A 23,698-nucleotide genomic window follows, 5' to 3' on the forward strand; every position below is an offset into this window, starting at 1 on the left:
ACTTTACCACACTTCTCTAAGTCTGCTTTATTAAAGTAATGAATATCAGTTTCATGTGCATATATCCATACCTATACTCATAAAATATATATAGAGAAATATATTGTCTAAGGAGTTCTTATTTAATGTATGATGAAAATACAGATACAGAAAGGGGTAAACAAAAATTTACAACTCATGAATCATGATAAGCGAATACCCATATACCATTACCTAATCAAGAAATAGAACACTCTCTCCCTCCATTTGTTCAAAATTTTTTATAAAGAGAATAAATAAAGTGTTCAAACATACAGTAAGAAGAAAGGAATAAATGCAGTGTTTGATGGCAGAGTAGGATGACTATGCTTAATATAAATATATTGTACTTGGGTGATAGACCCCCTAAGTACACTGATTTTATAACTGTGCATTATATACATGTAACAAATTTTCCCATAAATTTGCACTAATAAAAGGACAAAAAAACAGAACACTGATTGCCCCAGAAGCTGCCTCCTGCCCTAATCAATCACCATGTCTAGCCACGTTCTAATTCATCACTATGCTGATTTCCAAGACTATTATTTTTGCTTTCTATAATGATATAAGAGTTAAGAAGAAATCACTTAGGCAGATTGTAAGGGTATGGGAGTCTTCGGTAAGGCTTTTCCTTTTAATGAAAAGCAGCCCCAAATCATTTTCTAACAATAAGTAGCCTGTAAAGTTGAGCTGCAGACATAGACGAGCAAGCTGGAAGCTTGCAGGGGTGAATGTTGGTAGAAACTAGGGACTAGACATGTTCAAGATGGCAGTTCCATCTTCCCTTCTCTTTGTCAGCCATGTGTACTGTAAGGAGCAGACAAGATGGCACTGATTGCCTAGAAAGCCCATTTGTGTAACAAGATTAGGGTGGGGCAACCAGCCTTCCCCACACACTATGTAAACATCATACCTGATTGAAGCAATCTGTGAGCCCTATGTAAATCAGACATCACCTCCTCAAACTGGACTATAAAATCCAGCACAATTGCCACCAGCCAGTCCTTTCTGCTTATAGGCCCCTTTCTCTATAGAGAAAGCTGTTTGTCTCTCTCTTCTCTTCTGCCTATTAAACCTCTGCTCCCAGACTCCTTGTGCCTGTCCATGTCCTAAATTTTCCTGGCATGTGACAACAAACACCAGGGTATATACCCCAGACAACATGGTTGCTTCATATTAGGGATATCATCCAGGATACCGAGGTACAACGTTTATCAAAATGATGAGTAGAAGTAGACTTCAACTCTGTCCCTTCATTCTAAGGCTCTTGGCCTCCATTTTAGAACCAAATCAAACCAAATACTAGGCCCCCTTCGGACATTTAAAAACTTTTCACATGGTTGCCAGCCTTACAAGAGTTGGTAGACGGGCTTGCTGGGGAGAACATGGAGAATGCCCCAGTAACCATGGATTGCTGGGCATTTTGGCCATGTTTGAACCAGCTTCCCTTCATGGTGGACTTAGCTGTCATGTGGGACTGGAAGAAGTACTGGGGCAACCGAGGATTTCTGGCCAGGGCTATCCCTCAGTGTTATCCAAAGGCTTCTGGATTCATCCCAGTCTCTGACTGCCCCAATTGGGTGTCAGCAACAGGATCTCCAACTTTTCTATCATAATTTCCTCTTTTTCTGTCTGTGACCATCATGTCTCTTATCCACTCTGTGTATGCAATGTAAGGGAAGTTTTACAGTTCAGGGAAGTAATCTTGTTTGGCAAAGATCAGGGAATACCATAGTAACCAGGGATATAGCTCAAGGGAAGGCATCTTTGTGATTTTCTAGGAACAGAGGGTTCCCCCCTCAAGTGAAAGTCTCTCTCTCTGCCCTTGGTCCAGAGAGAACTGGCACTTCTAGGTGTCACTCTGCCCTTCGTCTGGAAAGCACATAACATTTCCAGGTCTCTCTCTGCCCTTGGTCTGGAGAGCACATGACCTTCCAAGTCACTCTCTGCTTTTGGTCTGCAGAGCTCATAGCATGTCAAGGTTAGTCTGCCCTTGGTCTGCAGAGCTCATAGCATGTCAAGGTTATTCTGCCCTTGGTCTGGAAAGCACATGGCATCTCAAGGTCAAGAGCATAACCTAGTGGAATAGGGATCCTCTCCACTGTTGGTTCTTTAACAAAACACCCTAGCTTCCCAATTCCTCCCCTTATTGTGCCTGTCTACCAGATACCAGACTTTATACTGTTTCTATGAATTGGAAAACTCTACCTTCAACAATTCGGAGTAAAATATTCTCTGGAACCAAATTTTAGTCTCAATACTGTCCTATCAGCAGGAAAACAACCATTTGGTCCCTACATTCTTTTAAGGCACCTATTCTAACTGCAATTAGAATGGTACTTAATTAGTAAAGGAATTTTAAGTACAGAAGTTAACTGGAATCATCCACTAATGGTAAACCCTTTAGCATGGGCCATAATATAAGGGTATAGAGCTCAAACCAGCACTTTCTCCATTAAGGAGGGAAGCACAACAGTTGCCCAAATGCAATTGTTACAAAGTCTCTCCCGAGATCCGTTTTTCGGGGAGCCACAGAGGCCACACAAGTCTAGGAAGTCAAAAGGAAATCACAGGCAGAAAACTAGAGTCACATAGGTGAGGGTGACTAAAACCCATCACTTAGTTCATCTGGTTCCATGGCTGGGGAAGTCACACTCACAACCATGAGAGGCACATTTAACAAGGTGCTGGGACCCCAGGAACCATGGAGGGAAAACAGCAGTCAGGGGGACACCCCCACTCTCTTCCTCTCCACTCTGGGACACATCAAAAGGAAGGAGACTAAAGGGATGCCTTTTTCTCACTTCTCTTTATCATCTTTGGCCTGTTCTCCTCTGGAGTGCATCCTGAATTGGAGGGTCTCTTTTGACTCCGAGACTTTGAAGAAAAAGCAGCTCATTTTCTTCTGCACAAGGGCATGGTCTTCTTACTATACCTTAGCAGGCATTACAAAATCAACCCAGTCCTTTTATCATTCATGTCAAGCAGGCCCAAGGGGAATGATTCCTCAAGACTAGAAAAGAAACTTCTAGAGGAACCATCTGAGAATTCCTCTTATTTGGGATCACCTCAAGTTCCCTTTTCATTGCAGGACTTGAGGCAAATAAAGGGAGACTTGGGCTTATTTTCTGACCACCATGATAGGTATATAGAAGTTTTACAAAAGTTAATTCAGGTGTTTCACCACACATGGAGGGATGTCATGCCTCTCCTAAGCCAAACTCCAATAGCAGCTTAAAAGAAGGCAGCTCTGCAGGCAACAGAAAATTTCAGAGATGAACAACATGTCTCCTGTGGTAGACCAAAAAGGAAGAAAAGAGATAGAGAAGGTGAAGAAATAATGGAAACACCATTCCTGATAAGAAGGGGAGCAGTTCCTCTTAACAATGCTAATTGGAATCCTAACGATGTGATAGATGAATGGAAAAGGAAATACTTTTTAATGTACATATTGGAGGGCCTATGAAGAACTAGGGAGAAATATATTAATTACTCTAAACTCTCCATGATAGATCAAAAGCCAGATGAGAATCCCGAAGTCTTTATGGAAATATTGAGAAAGGTAATACTAAAACACACCTCCTTATCCCCTGAATCAGTTAAGGGACAACTCACCCTAAAGGACAAGTTGATTACACAGGCAGCTCCCTATATTAGAAGGAAACTACAGAAACAGGCTATAGGAACAGATAGTATTTTGGAGAACCTCCTGAGGGTGGCCACCTTGGTCTTTTATAATGGGAACCAGAAGGAGAACCAGGAGAAAGAAAGGAAGCAAAAAAGAAGTACAGTGGCTCTAATAGCTGCTTTTCAGACTTACAAAGTCCAGGAGATGCTGTCAGTGTAGTGAGTCAGAGCATTTTAATAAGAAGTGCCCAAGCAGCAACCTCAACCCTGTCCAGCCTGTGGTGGGAACCACTGGAAATCATATTGCCCCTGGAGACAAAGGTCACCAGGTTCAGAACTGGTCCTACAGATGGTCTGACAGGAATGATGCCCAAACCCCTGGCTCCAGAGGCTGAAGTTGCCATTATAGCAAAGGAGTCCTGGATGATTCTGGAAATTGAAGGAAGGAAGGAAGTTCAACCTCCTTAGAGCCATTACAGTCATTCTTTCTCTCTTCTTCTCTCTAATCCAGGGCTTCCCTCTTCCCATAGTATGACCATGTGGGTCATCTCAGGAAAAACTCTAATCCAATATTTTTCTCAACCCCTTAGCTGCAGATTGGTATACCTATTATTTACAAATGCCTTTTTCATCATGCCAGAAAGTCCCACTCCTTTATTAGGTAAAGATATTTTAGCTTGCATGCAGGCCAGCATCTTTATAGCCCCAGGACAAATGCATTGTCTCCTCCTGGTGGAAGTTAATATCAATCCAGAAGTGTGGACAAGGCAAGGAAAAAAATAGGTCAAGCTGTAATCACTAAGCCAGTCCAGATCCAACTTAAGAACCCCACTTCTTTTTCTAGTAAGAAACAATATCCCCTAAAGACAGAACCTGGGAAAGTGTTAGATGCTTTAATTAGTAACCTGAAGATTCAGGGCCTCCTCAAGCCCTGTAACAGCCCCTGCAACACCCCACTATTAAGAGTGCAAAAACACAATGGGGAAGGGAGACTAGTTCAGGACCTCCACATCATTAATGAGACCACAGTCTCAATTCATACAGTAGTACCTAATCCCTATATCTTGCTGACCCAAATACCTAAGGAACAGTCTTAGATTTAAAGGATGACTTCTGTATACTGTTACATCCTGACTCTCAATACCTGTTTGCCTTCAAAGAGTCTTTGGTCAAACCACCCAGTTAACATGGATGATGCTGTCTCGGGGATTTCCAAATAGCCCTCATTTGTTTGGACAGGCATTGTTTAAAGACCTAGCTGAACTTTCCCATCTTCAGGTCAAGATTTTGCAATATATGGATGATATACTGCCCTGTGCTCCAACTGAAGAGGTTTTTTATGAAGGCACTGAAGTTCTTCTTAATTTCTTAGCTGACAGAGGATATAAGGTTTCCAAAGTCTAAAGCCCAGCTTTGCAAAACCTCAGGGAAATACCTCAATTTGCTGCTGTCTGAATGAACCAGAGCATTAGGGGAAGAAAGGTGATACAGTTTTGCTGTGTCCCCACCAAAATCTCAACTTGAATTGTATCTCTCAGAATTCCTCCATGTTGTGAGAGGGACCCAAGAGGAGGTAATTGAATCATTGGGGCCAGTCTTTCCCATGATATTCTCATGATAGTAAATAAGTCTCACGAGGACTGACTGGTTTACCAGGGGTTTCTGCTTTTGCTTTTTCCTCATTTTCTCTTGCCCCCAACATGTAAGAAGTGCTTTTCACCTTCTGCCATGATTCTGAGCTGTCCCCAACCATGCGGAACTATAAGTCCAATTAAACCTCTTTTTATTCCCAGACTTGAGTATGTCTTCATCAACAGTGTGAAAACAAACTACAGTAAATTGGTACCAGGAGTGGGGTGTTGCTGAGATATATGTGAAAATGTGGAAGTGACTTTGGAACTGCATAACAGGCAGAGGTTGGAACAGTTTAGAGGACTCAGAAGAAGATAGGAAAATGTGAGTAAGTTTAGAACTTCCTAGAGACTTGTTGAATTGCTTTGCCCAAAATGCTGATAGTGATATGGACAATAAAATCCAGGCTGAGGTGATTGCAGATGGAGATTAAGAACTTGTTGGGAACTAGAGCAAAGATGACTCTGTTCATGTTTTAGGAAAGAGACCGGCAGCATTTTGCCTCTGCCCTAGAGATTTGTGGAACTTTGACCTTCAGAGAGATAATTCAGGGTATCTGGTGGAAGAAATCCCTAAGCACCAAATAATTCAAGATGTGACTTGACTGCTGCTAAAGGCATTCAGTATTACAAGGGAAGCAGAGCATAAAAGTATAGAAAATTTGCAGCCTGACTATGTGATAAAAAAGAAAAAAACCCATTTTCTGGGGAGAAATTAAAGCCAGCTATAGAAATTTGCGTAAGCAGCCAATTTAATCTCCAAAATCATGGGGACAATGTCTCCAGGCCGTCTCATAGACTTTCACAGCAGCCCCTCCTGTCAGAAGCCCAGAGGCCCAGAGGAAATAGTGGTTTCATGGGCCAGGCCCAGGGTCTCTGTGCTGTGTGCAGCCTATGGACTTGATGGCCTTTGTACAAGCTGCTCCAGACTTGGCTAAAAGGGGACAATGTACAGCTTGGGCTGTGTCTTCAAGGGGTGGAAATGCCAAACCTTGGGAGCTTCAACATGATGTTGAGCCTGCAGGTGCACAGAAGTCAAGAATTGAAGTTTGGGAACCTTCATCTAGATTTCAGAAGATGTATGGAAATGCCTGGATGCCCAGGAAAAAGTTTGCTACAGGAGTAGGGCCCTCAGGGAGAACCTCTGCTAGGGCAGTGCAGAAGGGAAATGTGGAGTCAGAGCCCTTACACAGAGTCCCTATTGAGACACTGCCTAGTGGAGCTGTGAGAAGAGGGCCACCATCCTATAGACCCCAGAAAGGTAAACTTAGCAACAGTTTGCACTTTGCAACTGGAAAAACCACAGACACTCAATGCCAGCCCTTTAAAGCCACTGGAAGGGAGGCTGTACCCTACAAAGCCACAGGGCAGCAGAGCTACCCAAGACCATAGGAACCCACCTCTTGCATCAGCGTGACCTGGATATGAGACGTGAAGTCAAAGGAGATCATTTTTTAGCTTTAAAATTTGACTGCCTCGCTAGATGTCAGACTTGCATGGGCCCTGTAACCCCTTTGTTTTGGCCAATATCTCCCATTTAGAATGGCTGTATTTACCCAAGACTGGTAGCTCTATTGTATCTAGGATGTAACTAGCTTGATTTTGATTTTACAGGCTCATAGGTGGAAGAAACTTGCCTTGTCTCAGATAAGACTTTAGACTGTTAACTTTTGGGGTAATGCTGAAATGAGTTAAGATTTCGGGGGATTTTTGGGAAGGCATGATTGGTTTTTAAATGTGAGGACATGATATTTGGAGGGGCCAGGGGTGAAATGATATGATTTGACTGTGTCCCCCTCAAAATCTCAATTTGAATATTTTCTCCCAGAATACTCAATTTGAATGTTATCTCATGTTATGGGAGAGACTTGGGGGCGGTAACTGAATAATGGAAGTTGGTCTTTCCGATGATATTTTCATGATAGTTAATTAGTTTGATGAGATCTGTTGGGTTTATCATGGGTTCCTGCTTTTGCTTCTTCCTCATTTTCTCTTGTCATCACCGTGGCCTTTCACCTCTCGCCATGATTCTGTGACCTCTCCAGCCATATGGAACTGAAAGTCCAATTAAACGTCTTTTTCTTTCCAGTCTTGGGTATGCTTTTATTAACAGTGTGAAAATGGAATAACAAAAAAGGAATAAGCCTATTTTCTCCTTTTGCCTCCCCAAAAGTGTCAACCAACAAAGAGGATTTGGGGGCATTACAGGATTTTTCAGTCTATGGATACCTGGGCATGGTGAGATAGCTTGTCCTTCATGTAACCTCATAAGAGAAACTCAAGTTGCTAAAACTCATCTTCTAACCTCAGAACTTGAAGCTCAAAGGGCCTTTAACTAGCTAAAGCAGACCCTACTTAAGGCACTGCCTCTTAGCCTCCGTGTAGGAAGGTCCTTCAATCTGTATGTATCAAAAAGAATGGGAATGGCTCTAGAGTCTCAATTCAGGTCCAAGGACCAGCTTAACAGCCAATAGGTTACCTGAATAAGGAACTTAATTTGGTGACTAAAGATTGGCCAGCATGCCTCTGAGCAATTGCCATGTTGGCCCTACTGGTCCCAGAAGCCTCCAAATTAACCCTGGGAAATGACTTAACTATTTATACCCCACATAATGTAGCAGGATTACTGTCCTCTAAGGAAAGCCTATGGTTAACAGACAGCAGCCTCCTTAAATATCAAGCTCTACTGTGAGAGGGTTCCATCATCCAGTTGAAAACTTGCTCTCACTTAAATCCAGTCACTTTCCTCCCCAAGGAAACTGAGGAACTTGAACATAATTGTGAAAACGTTGTGGTACAGACCTATGCAGCCAGGAAGGATCTCAGGGAAACTCCCCTAGAAAATCTAGATTGCACCCTCTTCACAGATGGAGGCTCCTTTGTAGAGCAAGGAGTTCATAAGACAGGATATGCAATGGTCACTCTGAAAAATGTTATTGAAAGAGCATCTTTTTCTCCAGGCACAAGTGCTCAACTAGTCAAACTGATAGCCCTTACAAGAACACTTGAGTTAAGCAAAGTAAAGGTAGCTAACATTTACACTGATTCCACATATGCTTTCCTAATTCTCCATGTTCATGCTACCATTTGGAAGGAAAGGCACTTTCTTACTGCCAATGGATCTCCTATAAAATACCATCTGAAAATTAACAAGTTATTATCCTCAGTTTTCCTTCCACAAGAGGTAGCAATGATAAGTTGTAATGGACATCAGAAGGAAATAGATGAAATAGCCAAAGGAAACAAGTTAGCTGATCAGGCAGCCAAGTCAGCAGCAAGGAAGCCTTACAACATCAACACACTTGAAGTCCCTGCAATCTGGGAAGTCCCCACAAGAGAAATCGATCCTCAGTATTTCCCCTGCATAAATAGAATGGGCCATTTCTTGAGGGTATACCTTCCAGGCCTCATGATGGCTGCAGTGAGAGGATGGCAAGCTCCACTTGCGAGTCTATAGCCTGTGGAAATTCCTTTAATTTCTTCACCAAGCTTTTCACTTGGGAAAACTTTTCAGGAGAGGAGTTACTAAGAACAGTAAAACAGGTTGCTAATGCTTGTGAGGTTGGTCTTAAAAATAACGACCTGAACAGGTGGCTTCTTCCTCCTCAAACCAAGGATGGGAAACTATCCAGGGGAGGACTGGCAGATAGACTTCACCCACATGCCAAGATAACAGACATCCAATAACTCCAGATATGGGGTAGATACTTTCACCAACTGAATAGAAGCATTTTTTATGCCACACACAAAGGCCTCTGAGGAAAAAAAAAAAAAAAAAAAAAGCATGTAACCTCTCTGGCTCACTTTCAACAGGAATTAACTCAACTAGCAGAAGAATGCCAAGAACTAGGACCACATTTATTTAACCCATGAGACTTGGTATTGGTAAAAGCTCTCCCTTCTCTCTCTCCTCCCCTCAGCCCAAGCTAGGAAGGGCCCTATGCTGCTCTTCTTCCAACTCCCTCAGTGATAAAATTATAGATATCAACTTCTGAATACATCATACTTGAGTCAAAGCCCAGAAAGCGGAGAGAGCAACCCCTGACAACCCAGAGAGACGTCCTGGATAGCAATGTGAAGAAATAGGGTATCTTAAGCTGGAAATCATAAAGGATAAATAAATGAGCAAGGGCTAGTCATTCTACTCAGTCCTACCTTTAACTTCAGTTATTTCCACTTTTTATCTCAAGATGCACTGCCAAATATTGGAACTTCTTGACACATACTTGCAGGGAGATTTTAATTATTCATGGGATTGCATTTGTAACTTCATAGACCCCCAAAAGGGAAGTGCTATGTCTTGGTGAGTAAAATTTTAGGTGAAATTATCTGCTACACCACAATGTGGGAATTGCTATACTCACGCTTTTTGCAGTGACAATATATACAGTAGCACCTTCTAACTTGAATATCTGACAGAGAGTTTCCATTGCTCTATTATTTTGCTTAATTGTTATCCTTTTAGCAGGGATAATAGTTACCAACAAAAAGGAAGCATGAAAATTTTACTATCACGGAGCCAACTAGGGCTTTTTATTGTGTTTGGTAATATGTCACACCCTGGCAATGCAAAGAAGGTTGTAAAGGAAAGACATTTTATATAAGAAAGGATCTTGTGTGGTAAATACTTTACTATAGAAAATAGTTGGTTATTTAAAAGAGATGTTTAGAACAAGTCAGAAGGTTTAAGCATGTCGTAGATGGTTTGTGGAAGTTGTAAAAAGATTTCAAGGATGGCAAATACTTGTTCTAAAAAGAATAGTTGGTTGTTTGAAAATAAGAATGTCTATGAAAAGTCAGAAATTTTAAGCATGTCATAAACTGTTTGTGGAAACCATGTAGATTCTGAGTACTAGTTCATTGTCACATGCATAGTTGGCAAATATTTTATCCCATACTGTGGGTAATCTGTTTACTCTGCTGATTATTTCTTTTGTTGTGCAGAGGTGTTTTAGTTTAATTAAGTTGCATTAATTTATTTTTTGTTGCATTTTTTTTGGGGGGGGAGTCTTAGTAATAAATTCTTTGCCTAAACCTATGTCCAGAAGAGGTTTTTTGATGTTATCTCCTAGTTTTGTAAAACTACTTTCTGTGTAGAAGTATTTTAAATTTTGTATGATTTGCTAGTGGAAATTCTGTGTTTTTGATAATATTGCAAATGCTACCTTATTTTTATCTATTAAAATTATCTGTAGACACAGATAAATTTTATTATTTAACATGAATTCAGAAAACATGTTAAAAATTACATATTATGTCTTGCGTATTTTTTTAACTTTTTTAAGGTAAAAGTCATGTATGTCACTGGTTAATTGTGACTTTTTTTCAAACTTTAATTTCCTTAATTTGTTTTTCTTTCCTCATTATACTAATTTAAATCTGCAGTGTGATGAGCAGTAGTGTTAATAATGAAGATAATAGGCTTTGAATATTTCACCTTAAATAAAAATTTGCTACTGACATTTTACAGACATACTTAATCAGAGGAATGACTTTCTTTCTGATTCTTGTGATCTTAATGGTTTCAATCAGAGTTATATGTGAAATGAGATGTTTTTCCTGCATCTGTTAACACAGTTATTTGGTATATTTAATCTTCATCTTATTTTTGTTACTTTGCTTTCATTTTTCTAAATTTGAAGCAAATTTTAATGCAAAACTCTAATTTTTTTATGATGTGTTTATTCATGTATGTATGTATGTGTGTGTGTGTTGTTATTCCTTTTTTACATTGCCAGTTTTGGTTTGACAATATTTTGTTTAGAATTTTTACTGAGCTTGACCTTTAATATTGGATCTTTATCCCTTATATCATGTCCCTTTCTGGTATTTTTATCAGGGTTATTGACAAAACAGAACCAAATTGGGCAGTTACTTCTCATCTTATATTCTCTGGAAGAGTTTCTGTGTTTGACCTTATTTATTCCTTAAGTATTTGAAATGGGTCATGACTGACATTAACTGGCCCCATAGTTTTCTTGTGATGCAGGGTTTTTGCTCCTTAATTCAGCTAATATCCAGGTTCTTGTCTCATAACCAGGAAAAATTAGGCATGTGAACACATTGAAGGGTGAGGAGGATGGATTTATTCAGTGAAAAGAAATCTCTCAGTAGAGAAAGAGGGGGCCTGCCATCAGGCTCCCACCTCACAGATTGAATAGCAGGCCACCACACAAAAGTTGAAGAGGCCTGGTTCTTGCCCCTGAAAATGACAAAAATTCCTGATGGCTTCACCTCATTCTCCTAGTATGCATGTGATCCCATAGTCCACTGCAGGCATGCCAAAGCAAGACTCTGTGCAGGTTCTCTCATCTGCCTCCTACATCTATCATTCCCTTCACTAAAAGGGTAGGTCTAACTGCCATTAGAATAGGGAAGAAGACCTATCTTAACTGCTTTCTGCTCACAGGATGCACTGTTTTTAGAAGGCAGCAGTCAGATCTCCCTCAGAGGCCTAGCTAAGTACCCCTGGGAAAAGGAGGCCCATTGTTCAAGGCTCTGGTTGCATGACCATTTGGAATCTGATGGCCTGAAGAGAAGAAGAGATAAAGTGGGTTATTAGAAAGTACGCATCAAAATGAAAGGAAAAGGGGTGGGTAACGACAGCTTAAAAATCCTGAGGCTCACAATATGCCCAGATAATCAGTGGCTACAGTTGAGCTTGCTAAGATTTCAGCGCATGGAGCTTAGTTTGGTTACCTCCCTCTGTCTTATTTTCCTAAAAACAAAACTTCTGGGTTATGGGGACCCTATTCACTCCCATCACCTGGCAGGATTTATGTAATAATTACTCAGAATTAAAATATTAATCCAGATTTTTCATTACCAATCCTTTTTTTTCCTTTTGAGCTGCAACTAAAGATTGCTGGTTGGTTCATAGGAATAAGCAGGGTTAGTTTAAGGTACAGGGAAGAAACTTAAAAGCAACTCATGAGTCTAAAATTTAGTGACAAATGTATAATTTTTGAAACATAATTTGTCTCTCTCCAGCCCTCATTTTTGTTAAAAACCAATCATGATAAGACTGAGTTGTTTACAACATAGACTTTAGTCTTATACTTGGCCTAATTATTTGCATAAAGTACAGAAAAAATAATTATTCTTACATAGGCTTATTTTATTGGCTTTAATGGAATTCTTTTCCACAATGAATCTCAAATAGGACTTTCTAAAGCTGAGCCTAGCCAGGATTTTGCATCCTCAGGTTTTGTACCTGAGAGTTGGGTAAACTCCTCTTTTCATGAGGTCCTAAGAATATTGGGTTCCTGGGCCTGGTAGAAAGTTGGGAGCCCTGTAGGGGGACTGTGTGGACAAAGTATGAAGTCAGTTTTCCCAAGGGGCTTTTAGTGGCTCTGCAAGTTGAGCTTGATTTCTTAAAGGAAAACATACCCCTCCAATCAAATCTTGGCAAAATGACCAGTTTCTCCCACTGTGGCCTGTTGAAAGAAAATGAATTTTTTTTTTTTTTTTTTTTTTTTTTTTTTGCAGTGATGCAAACAACTATATTGCCACAAGTCAAGAATACTCACAAATAGTTTCCAAATTATGGAGAAGCCAGGCTAAAGGAGAAATAAATATGCTTCAAATTTTGTTCACAGGAATATAACTTACTCAATTATTAAAGACTCTAAATAGATCAAAATAAGTCTCCTTGACTCTGAAAAGCAAAACAAGAATCAACATAAGTCAAACAAGATAACCTACATTTTCTATTAGTTCCATCCATTCAGTTAACTCTTGCTTTGCTCAATATTTGTGAACATTTCAGCTCGTCATGAGTCCTATACATTTTTCCTTTATTCTAACATCGCAATCTCCAAAGTTATCAGAAACCTGCTTTTAAGAGCACCTGTCAAAGTTCTATAGCTTATTACAAACCACCCTTTGAAGAGAATCAAAACAAGATGACAATTGTCTGTGAATAACAAAATGTTCAGTGTAGTTACTGTTGAAAACATAACTGACAAAGAAATTTGGTTATCTCTGTGGTTTACAATACTTAACATAAAAACCTTAACTGTGATTGATAGCATACAATCAGACATTACAATTTTAGAAATCCCATACAGTTTTGGAACATATATTAATATTATTCCCTAAAATACAACCCGAAGAGGATTATATGTGATTTTGGCAATCCTATGTACCTAAACATGTGAAATAATCCTGTTTAGCTCTCTTCTGGATGCTCTAGGGGCCCTCCATAGAATCCAAAAGCTAGGGGTTAGGGAAGACAATCTTGAGGCTGAAATTTGATTTGGGGAAGCTTGTAAAATGTTAGAGGTTTAAAACACTTGATGTTATGAAATAGAATTCCAGGTTACCATAAATTATTTATTTTGCCAAAATGATGACTCAGAAATTTTAAAACAAGAGAAAAACCTTACTCATTAGAGGGAAGACCTAGCTTTCCAAGCAATTTATCTACTGCCTTCTCTTTTTTTTTCCTTGGCAGCCTATCTGTGACACAAATTGAAATCTTTCATTATTCTTCACTATTAGATGAAAATCTTGTACAAGGGAGAGAAAGCCAAATTTCACCCTCACATTAGTTTACTATTAATGTCAACCCTAATTTTCTAATGAAAACTTATAGGCAATCCTATCTAATCTTATCTAGTTTGACTATGAAGTAAGATTCTTATAACCTTTTATAACCCTTTACAAATTTTGCTAAAGAGAAGATTACTGCCTCAAGGGAAACTTGTCATGCTTTTATTTCAATGCTTAATTTATAGAAACAGCATATATTTTCCTTTGAAATTTCTTTTGTAAGATTAATTTTTGCAATTCTTCCACAATTTGCTTGGACCTTTAGCTTTATTTTGTCTATTTAGAACAATCCTCTAACCCTAGGCAAAAATTTACATTTCTGTGCCTTCTTATAATCTTCTACTAAGATTATATAATTAATAATTATTTACTAAGATTAAGGCCTACGTTCCCAGGCCTGAACAAGTTGTAAAGTAGGCAAGTTGAACAGTTCTCAAAGACAAAAAAAAAAAAAAATAGTCCACAACCTTAAGACATTGAGCAAACCTAGTATCTGACCTGCATAATTTAGACCTCCTATTTACATTTTATTGACATTTGCATTTTACCAGTAATCTTTAAAACTGTTTTTATTTCTCAAAGATTAGAGTCACACAGGCCAAGAGGGATTACAGCTTTTATTTTTCCTTCAAAAAATATTTGATCTATGTGCTTATTTTCCTTCAGGCCAATTATTAGAGCTCTCTTTTATTATAGACACCACATACAGCACATATATAACCACACAGACAAACAGAAGCAAAGCATGCAGTTTCTAGGGCCTAATAAACAGGTATAGCTGAAAGACAAAAACAGATTTTGAGAGGTAACTATCTGCTCTTAATTCCTGGGGTTCTGTGAGGAAAACAGAAGTTTCTCCCAAAATGGAATTCATGGCTCCTGTTCTTTCTTCCAAAGGAGTCCTAGGCCATCAGAAATTATCTTAGGACCTCTCATGCATGCATTAAGAGTGGCAAGGCCAAATGGAGAAAAATTATTTAGACTACTGAGAAAAAATAAGTAAATAAAACCTTTTCCAGCAAAACAAGATCCAAGGAGAGAAAAACATACAGGCGTTTTAAATAGATTTATAACTTGAATATCCATTTTAATTAAGCTGAGTGCTCTTTAAGAAAATCTTTTTAAATCCCTTATTACCTTACTTTAGCCATGTTAAGTGGCCAATATGGCCTGACTTTTGAACTTTACCAAAGGTAACCACCCAGGTGCTCAGAGAAAGGAAAATTCAAGGTGGTTAGTGAAGGGGAAGATAATCAACAAATGGTAAAGGTCATACAGATCTCAGACCAGAAAGGACTCATTCTCTAAGTAAGGAATGAACCTGGGGTGCCATTGTAAAATGGTGAAGGCTAGAATAAAGCACTGCCATGTAGTTACAGGTTACACTTCCAAGGACATAAAACAAGATGGAGACCTGCAGCAAAGTTTACCACTGAGCAGTTTGCCAAGCTGGCTTGGGCAGCAGGTCTATGCATTCCAAGCCCCCATCCCATCCTAAGGTACCCCACTTTTGACCAGACCATACAGAGAGACATACAAAGCACACCAGATGGGCTACAGCTGAAGACTAACCTCACAAATTCTTTTTCATTAATATAACTTTACAGAAAACATAAATGGTGATCCTTATCATTCCCTAGACTGGTGTGAAGAGAGAAAGGGAGGCCAAAAGCCTGACTGGTAAGAAAAAACTCTTACCTTTTTGACAGAGTGTCAGACTTCATTCCCTCCCCCTGTGCTCAATCCCAAGCCAACCAGTTTAAGGCTTGGAAATGAACTTTTCCCAGTTTGGAGGATACATCTGAGGAAAGTGTCCTGCAGCCTGGGGACATAGCCATGCATCTGTGAAGAGAGGACAGAGGAGGAAAATAGAAAAAGAAGACATTTATTCAAAGGACTCAGGATACATTGGAAAGACATGCAGGCGGAAGACAAATGGCTACTCATCTAGAAAGAGGGAAGCAAAATGTCCCTGGTTCCCTTCTCTTCCTAGCAAATACCTGGGGTATATGAAGGATAGAAAGTGAGACATCCCTCTTTCTTTCTCCTGTCCTTATATCCTTGAGTCCTGGTGACCATGACAGAGTGCCACCACTGTCAAAGTGGTTTTCAACCATGTTTACAGGGAGTCTAGGAGGTGGGATTTTCCATTCTTACCCACAGATTCCCTATCTCCTCTGCTATCAGTAACCTTTGAATTCTGAGACTTGGAACTTAGTTTGGGATTAAAAAGGTGTCTAATTTGGAGTCTTATGGACTCCTTACCATAAGATGAATGTTAAAGTAAAGTTGTGGAATTGAGTCCTCCAACAAAGGAGGGAAAAGTGTGTCTTATGAATTGGGGTCCTAGCCTAGTAAAAAGTCTTAAAAGAGGGGGGAAAAGAGGCCTCTCACATAAGAGTTAACTCCTGACCTGGTGAAAAGAAAAAAAACAAAACAAAAAACAACTTACATTCAGGGTTATGTTAACTGCTGACAGGGTGGAGAAAAGGAATTTAAAAAAAAAGAAACAGCTTAAATACAGAGCTGTGTTAACTGCTGACAGAGTGGAGAAAAGAAAAATATGCCTGGGGAAGAAACTTCTTATTCTTATGCAAATGCATTTCTCCAACAAGGAGAGAAACTTTAAATTGCTGTTTCTTCCCTAGGCTCAGACCGAGACCAAGCTGGATCCCTCAGATGGAGGAGGGGAAGACTCTGTGGGTACACAGTGGGAAACATTGGTGTATTAGTCTGTTCTCGTGCTGCTAATAAAGACCTACCTGAGACGGGGTAATTTATAAAGGAAAGAGGTTTAATGAACCCAGAGTTCCACATGGCTGGGGAGGCTGAAGGTGAAGGAAGAGTAAAGGCATGTCTTACATGGCAGCACGCAAGAAGACATGTGCAGGGGAACTCCCCTTTATAAAACCATCAGATCTTGTGAGATTTATGCACTATCACAGTCAAAACCTTCCCCTATGATTCAATTACCTCCAAGTGGGTCCCTCCCATAACTTGTGGTGATTATTACAATCCAAGGTGAGTTTTGCATGAGTACACAGAGCCAAATCATATTAGCTGGCCAGCTGGCAGTGTGGGGCCTGGGCACTTGAGGCTGCTTTGGGCCTGCACAGTGGCTGTGGCTCAGTCCCACCCTGCATGGCCACCGGACACCAGTAGCACATGCAGTGAACAGAGTCCTGCTCCCCAACCAGGAGGGAAGCGGGCAGAAAGCTGCTGTTCACCCATCCATCCCATGCACATGCCTGCGGCCATTGGAGTGGCCACTGAGGGCCAGAACACTGAGGGATAGAACACCTCTAATATGGTAAAACAAAAGATAGGTGCCATTACAGTCCTGAAAAAAGAAGGAAAATGCCATAGAAAAGGCTGGAGTGGACTGAGGCCAATACTCCCGACTCCGAACAGCAAATGGGGAGGTGGGCCACTGTTTTCTCTACCCTCAGAAGTCTGAGGACAAGAAGGCTCAGAAACAAAAGGGAAAGAAATTTTTTGTTCCACATTTTACTCACTCCTCTTCTTGTCCCCATATGCGCCACCAAAAAGATGCAGAATTTTTGTTCTTTAGTTCAGCTACAATCTGGGTTCTTGTCTTATTACCAAGAAAAATTAGGCACATGGGTACACTGAAGGATGAGGAGAGCAGATTCATTAGGCAAAAGGAAAGCTCTCAGCAAAGAAAGAGGGGGTCCTGCCTATAAGCTCCCATCTTACAGATTGAATACCAGGCCACCACACAAGAACTGAAGATGCCCGGCTCCTACACTTGCGCATAGCAGTAATTCCTGGTGGCTCCACCCCATTCTCCCAGGGCACATGCAGACTCCCAGTCCATTGCAGGCATGACCAGCCACGACACTGTGTAGGTTCCCTTATCAGCCTTCTCTATCTATCACTTGTGGGAAAGTTTTTAATAATTCATTCATTTTATGTAATATTTCCTATTTTCTTTGGACCATTTAGTGTTTCTATTGTTTATTAAATGACAGTGTTTATATAGAAATATGTCCTTTTCATTTCAATGTTCAAATTTACTGATATATATTTTTTCATAATACCCATTTATAATCAATTCAATTTCTAAGAATTACTCTTTTGTTTCATTATGTGTTTTCTCTCCTTTATCTTTTATCAATTTTCCTTGCTCAGACAATCTTACATATTTTTGAAGAAACAATTTATATTTTCTTTTTTACAGGCAGGGTCTCACTTTGTTGCCTAGTCTCTGCTTGAACTCCCAGGCACAAGGGATCCTTCCACCTCAGCCTCCCGAGTAGTTGAGACTACAGGTGAGCCACCATGACCAGCTTAGAAACAACTTTTCAACTGATTTTCGTATTAAATATTAAGTAAAATATCAGTCATTTTATTTGAAAGTATAATGTATGACTGAAAAGAGTATTCTCCAACTATTGCATATAATCATAAATATGCAAATGAGGTCGTTTGATATTCAAGTCATTTAGTGCTGCTCTATCTTAAGTTTTGATTTTTATATGCTTCTTACACCTTACTGCATAATCTATGCTAAAATATTCAACTCTGATAGCAAATTTATAGGTTTTTCTTTTTACGTATCATCAATTTTTGACGTATGTACACTCAGATTATATTACTAGTTACACAAAATTTAGTTTTGTTTTACTCCATTAATACATTAAACATTTTTTATTTATTTGTATTTGTAGTAATAATTTTTGCCTTAAAAATGTTTTTGATCTCACTATCTCTACAACTTTCTTTGGTTAACTTTTGTATGGCATATATTTCACCTATCCTTTTACTTGTATCTGCTGAAGAGCACACAGCTGGGTTTTGTTTTCTTTCCCATTTGAATATTTATGTCATTCATTTGAAGACCTTATTGCATTTATTTTTAATTACTACTATTTTGAGTATCAAATCTACAAGATTACTAGCTACTTTCTTCTTTTCCTACATGGGTTACTTTTTTACCCTCCTTCTGCATTTTTTAAAATTATTTTTTATTATTGCAGTTTTTATCCATGATTAATATGAGAGTTATACATTCTTTCACTACTTTTTTAGATGCTATCCTAGTGATTGCAACATGGAGGCTGAACGTACAAAGTCAACCTTTTATGACACTATTATTATTGAATAATATAAATGCATTTTAAAATTTAGTTAAAAATATCTTCTCCTTCCTGGCCTCACATTATAGTCAAGTTTATTAATTTTTATATACATAAAACCTTCATTGCACTATTATTATTCAAATAGTCAATATGTATTTATACTTAATAATGTTTGTTACTTAATCACTTTACAGTACTTTCTGCATCTTGAAGCTGCTGAATGGTATCACTATTTTTCCTTTCTGAAAAATATCCTCTGCATTTTTTTAATGTGGATTTTCAGTAACAAGTTTTCCCATTTTTTTGTCTTAAATATGTATATTTTGTCTTTGTCTTTAAATAACATTTTAATTGGATATAAAGTTTCAGATTGGCAGTTTTCACATTTAACATTATGAAGCTATCGGTCTAACTGCTGTTTTGTGAAGGCAGTCTTCTCTTTTCATTAGGTTGACTCGTTTATATATTTTATCTTTGTCTTGGGCATTTTACCATTCTAATCTAATGTATCTAGGTAGGTATATTACTTATACTTGTTGATATCATTATCACATTATCTTAGTGGCATACAACAAGTGTGTACTCTCAATCAGAAGTCTCAAATGGTCTGTGCACCTATATTTAATATACTTCTCATCTTCAATGGATAAAGGTCTATTCACAGCATGTATATAATGTCATTCTCTGTGTCTTCTAACAGTTTTAACTTAATGTATATTTATTTGTCTGTTATTAGCATAGCCATGACTGCTTGCTTGGGTTACCATTTTCACAGAAAACCTCTTTCCATTCTCTCACTTTCAACCTATCCATGGCTTTAGATCTAAAATGCATCTCTTGCAGATTGCCAATCTATGTCTTTCAATTGGGGAGTTTAATTCATTTAAATTTAAATTAATTACTGTTAGAAAAACACTTTTGTGAGTAACATGCTATAAACATTTTATTTGTTTTGTTATGTCTAATAAATTCTTTTTCCCTCATTTCTTTCATTACTACTTTTTTTTTTTTTTTGGTTTGTAGTTGATTTTTTACAGTGACACTTTGATTCCCTTCTAATTTTCTTTTGTGTGTATTCTATAGATGTTTACTTTGTGATTATGCTATTGTTAATATTATATGTCAGGTTGTCTAGCCACTAAACCTCAGATATTAGGTTAAACATCATTTGGTTAAACATATATTTGGCTAGATATTATGATTAGTGTGTGTGAGTGTGTTTTTGGATGAGATTAATATGGGAATCCATCAATGGAGTGAAGAAGGTTGCTCTCCCAAATATGGGTGAGCCTCACCCAATCATTTGAAGAACTGAATACCACAGAAAGCTGATCATCCGCCAAAGAAAAGAGAATTCCTCTTACCTGACTGCCTTTGACCTGGTACTATTTTCGTGGTGCCTTCAGACTGAAATTGAAACATTGACTCTTCCTAGGTCTTGGGTCAACCAGCCTTCATACTAGAAGTACACTATTAGATCTCCTAGGTCTCAGGCTTGATGACTATAGATTTGGAAATTGTCAGCCTCCATAATCACACCATGTGTGCCGATTCCTATCATTTATGTGTGTGCACATATATTTATGTTTTTTATATATATATATACGCACACACATATATATGTTACATATACAATTTTTTTTTTCTTTTTGGGAAAACGTACTTGTTTTCTGCTGTGGCAGTATTATGTTAAAGCTAATTATGTTAGACTCTATTATGTGACTCTAATAATGTCCTTTATCTTTACATAATTTTATAAACTTACTATCATGACTAATATTTGGACCTTATGATTACATAGGTCAGATAATAGAAAGAAGTCATACAAGTCTCTAATAAATTGTACGGTATAACAACAGAGGAAAAAAGAACAAGAAAGCTGTGGAGACCATAGCAACTTCTAAATGCAGTTCACCAGGTCCTTTTCTTACTTTCATAAGATGGTCTTTATCTCTGGATTTTGAACCACTGACATACATACAGGAAATCCTTATTTCAGAAGAAATTTTTTAAAAAATGTTTTCGGAAAGGTATTTTATGCCCTACTGGCCACCTCGTCAAGAAATCCTGTGTAACTAGTTAAACCAATACTTGGATGCATAGATTGAAGTGTAAATCTTTAATCTACTCATCTCTAATGAATGCAAACAAGCTGGCTCTGAGTGACACAAGGAGAGTTTTGAACTTTAAACAGCATTTTATAAATCAATAGCTAGCTTAATCCATTCTTACCTTGATCAAGAATCAGTACCAGACTTCCATATCTTCTTGAGGTAAGCACAGAATACTATCTTATGTAAGACTTAAAAACACTCATGCTAATTAAGTACTCTATCCCATATCCAGAAATTTGAATTGGGAATAACACGTCGATACATGTAAAATTGGGATCATGTTACAGTCATATGGTCTGGAAAAGGAAAATACATTTTACAGACAGAAACAAATATGACACAGACAAGAGAAGTACACATGGTAAATGAAAAGACCCAAAATACTTTAACTCTATTCTCATTGGACTGCTTGTATATTCTGGGAGTAGAGATTTCTAGCTTCATAGCCATCTCTGCTTCTCATATTCTTCCTGATCAAATGAATACTGAGCAATTGTGGCCAAGAAAATAACTAGGACAGTCTGAGACTTGGGTAAATTTGGTCCATTTCTGCACTTTTTGAAAATGATATCTAATCTCTTTAAATTGGTGTGACACAGATCACAATATTTAGTTGAGTTCAGAAACTTGTTATGGAAAGTACGAATCATGTATATCTGAAATATGTGAATTTTGTTCAGTTTGCTATATAGAGGTTAAAATGTGACTATCGACTACTTTAACTCACTTAATTTTTAAGGTGTTTTCAGAGTAGCATAAGTATATGAAAGTATAAAATAACGTTTATGGGAAATTTGGTGAATCCTGCTTAATTTACAGAATATGAGAGGACAGAAATAGACTGCTCAAATGGTGAAAGCATTATCATATTTACTCTCTAGTAGTTTTTAATCATTAAATAAGATATGCAATAATTCAGAATTATTCAGTACTCATTCATCAAGGGCTCACGGACTCCCAGAGGAAGGTTCATAGACTGTAATATTATTTCAGACAATAAAGGAGATAATAAAGCTAAGTAAGTTTTGTACAATTTTATTTGAATTTAGGAAGCAAAATAATAGAGTTAAAATAACATGCCATGAATGAGTTTTACTTTGCAAAAAAAAAAAAAAAAAAAGCTTTATTTACTTACAATTCAAATGAATCATTTACTTCTTACAGGAAATTGATGGATCTGAATTTTTCCATGAATGGATGTTCTGCAAATATAATCCTTGAAGCGTTATTTGATATCATATTTCCCAATAAAATATTTTATTCCATTTTACGACACATTGACAGGCCTCTCAAAATAATCAGTAAATGTTAGCAAAATATTCCAAAGAAGACATTCATTAAGAATAGAATTTAATTTACATGGAAAGATACCCGTTAAATAACTTACACATTACCACATATCTTGAAGTACTCATTAGAGTCAATTTTCTTACCTTTAGTGTTTGTTCCACCTCATAGACACAATCTTTTTGAAAATTATCATTTGAGTGCTTATTCATAATCTGTGTTTTATTAAATGTTAACGTAATTGCCAAAGGAAATGAACCAAACCAAATTGTTCACAGAAAAAAAGACACATTGAGATTCTGTGAACACACTTCACTGAATTAAAAAAAAAAAAAAAGATGAAACTGTGAAACTTTTCATGTTGTCACAAAATTTGAAAGTATGGAGATATGTATCTTTCATTGCTGAGGACTTTATTATGCACTGACATTCCTGTTGAGAAATCATATAAATATAGATTGAATTAAGTTCATCAAGAACTCATATCTTTTTTAGAGTTTGCCAAGGGCAAGGGTTGGGAAAAAGTAAAAAAATATATATAGAAGCCCCATCTCTATTAAAAATTACCCAGTGTTATAGTGGGTGCCTGTAATCCCAAGCTACGTGGGAGACTGAGGCAGGAGAATCACTTAAACCTGGGAAACAGAGGTTGCAGTGAGCCTAGATCATGCCAGTGCACTCCAGTCTGGGCAACAGAGTGAGACTCTGTCTCAAAAAAAAAAAAAAAAATATATATATATATAAAAAATATATATTTTTTAAATAAAAAATATATAATATATATTTTTAAATAGTATATATATAGAGAGAAATATTATACACAGAATCATGGCAATTGTGTTAATTACATACTTGCTGCTTAAGACAAGAAGAGAAACAACTAAACATTCTCAATCTTAATACTAATAAATCAGTATTTAAATAGGCAGGAATAATACTCTTATTTAAAATACTCTCTTGATTTTTATGCACTGACACAAAACCTAACTGGAACTAGAATGTGAGTTTACTCTCTATATCTATGGAAAGTTAATTCTTACTCCATATTTACTATATAACATTGGCAACACATAATGTTCTAATATAGATAAAATGTAGTCATAACTCCTTATACTGCACTTCACTTTATTGTATTTTGTTGATACTCTGTATCATATATATATATAAAATTATTGTGGCAACCTTGAGTCCAAAAAGTCTTTATGTTTCATTTTTCCAACAGCATATGCTCACTTTGTATTTCTGTGTCACATTTTGGTAATTGATGCACATACTTATGAGTTACATGTGATATTTTGATACAAGCATACAACATCTAATGGTCAAATCTGAGTAAGCGGAATATTCACCACCTCAGATATTT

This window comes from Macaca nemestrina, chromosome 7 (assembly GCF_043159975.1).
Source record: "Macaca nemestrina isolate mMacNem1 chromosome 7, mMacNem.hap1, whole genome shotgun sequence".
Taxonomy (NCBI): Eukaryota; Metazoa; Chordata; class Mammalia; order Primates; family Cercopithecidae; genus Macaca; species Macaca nemestrina.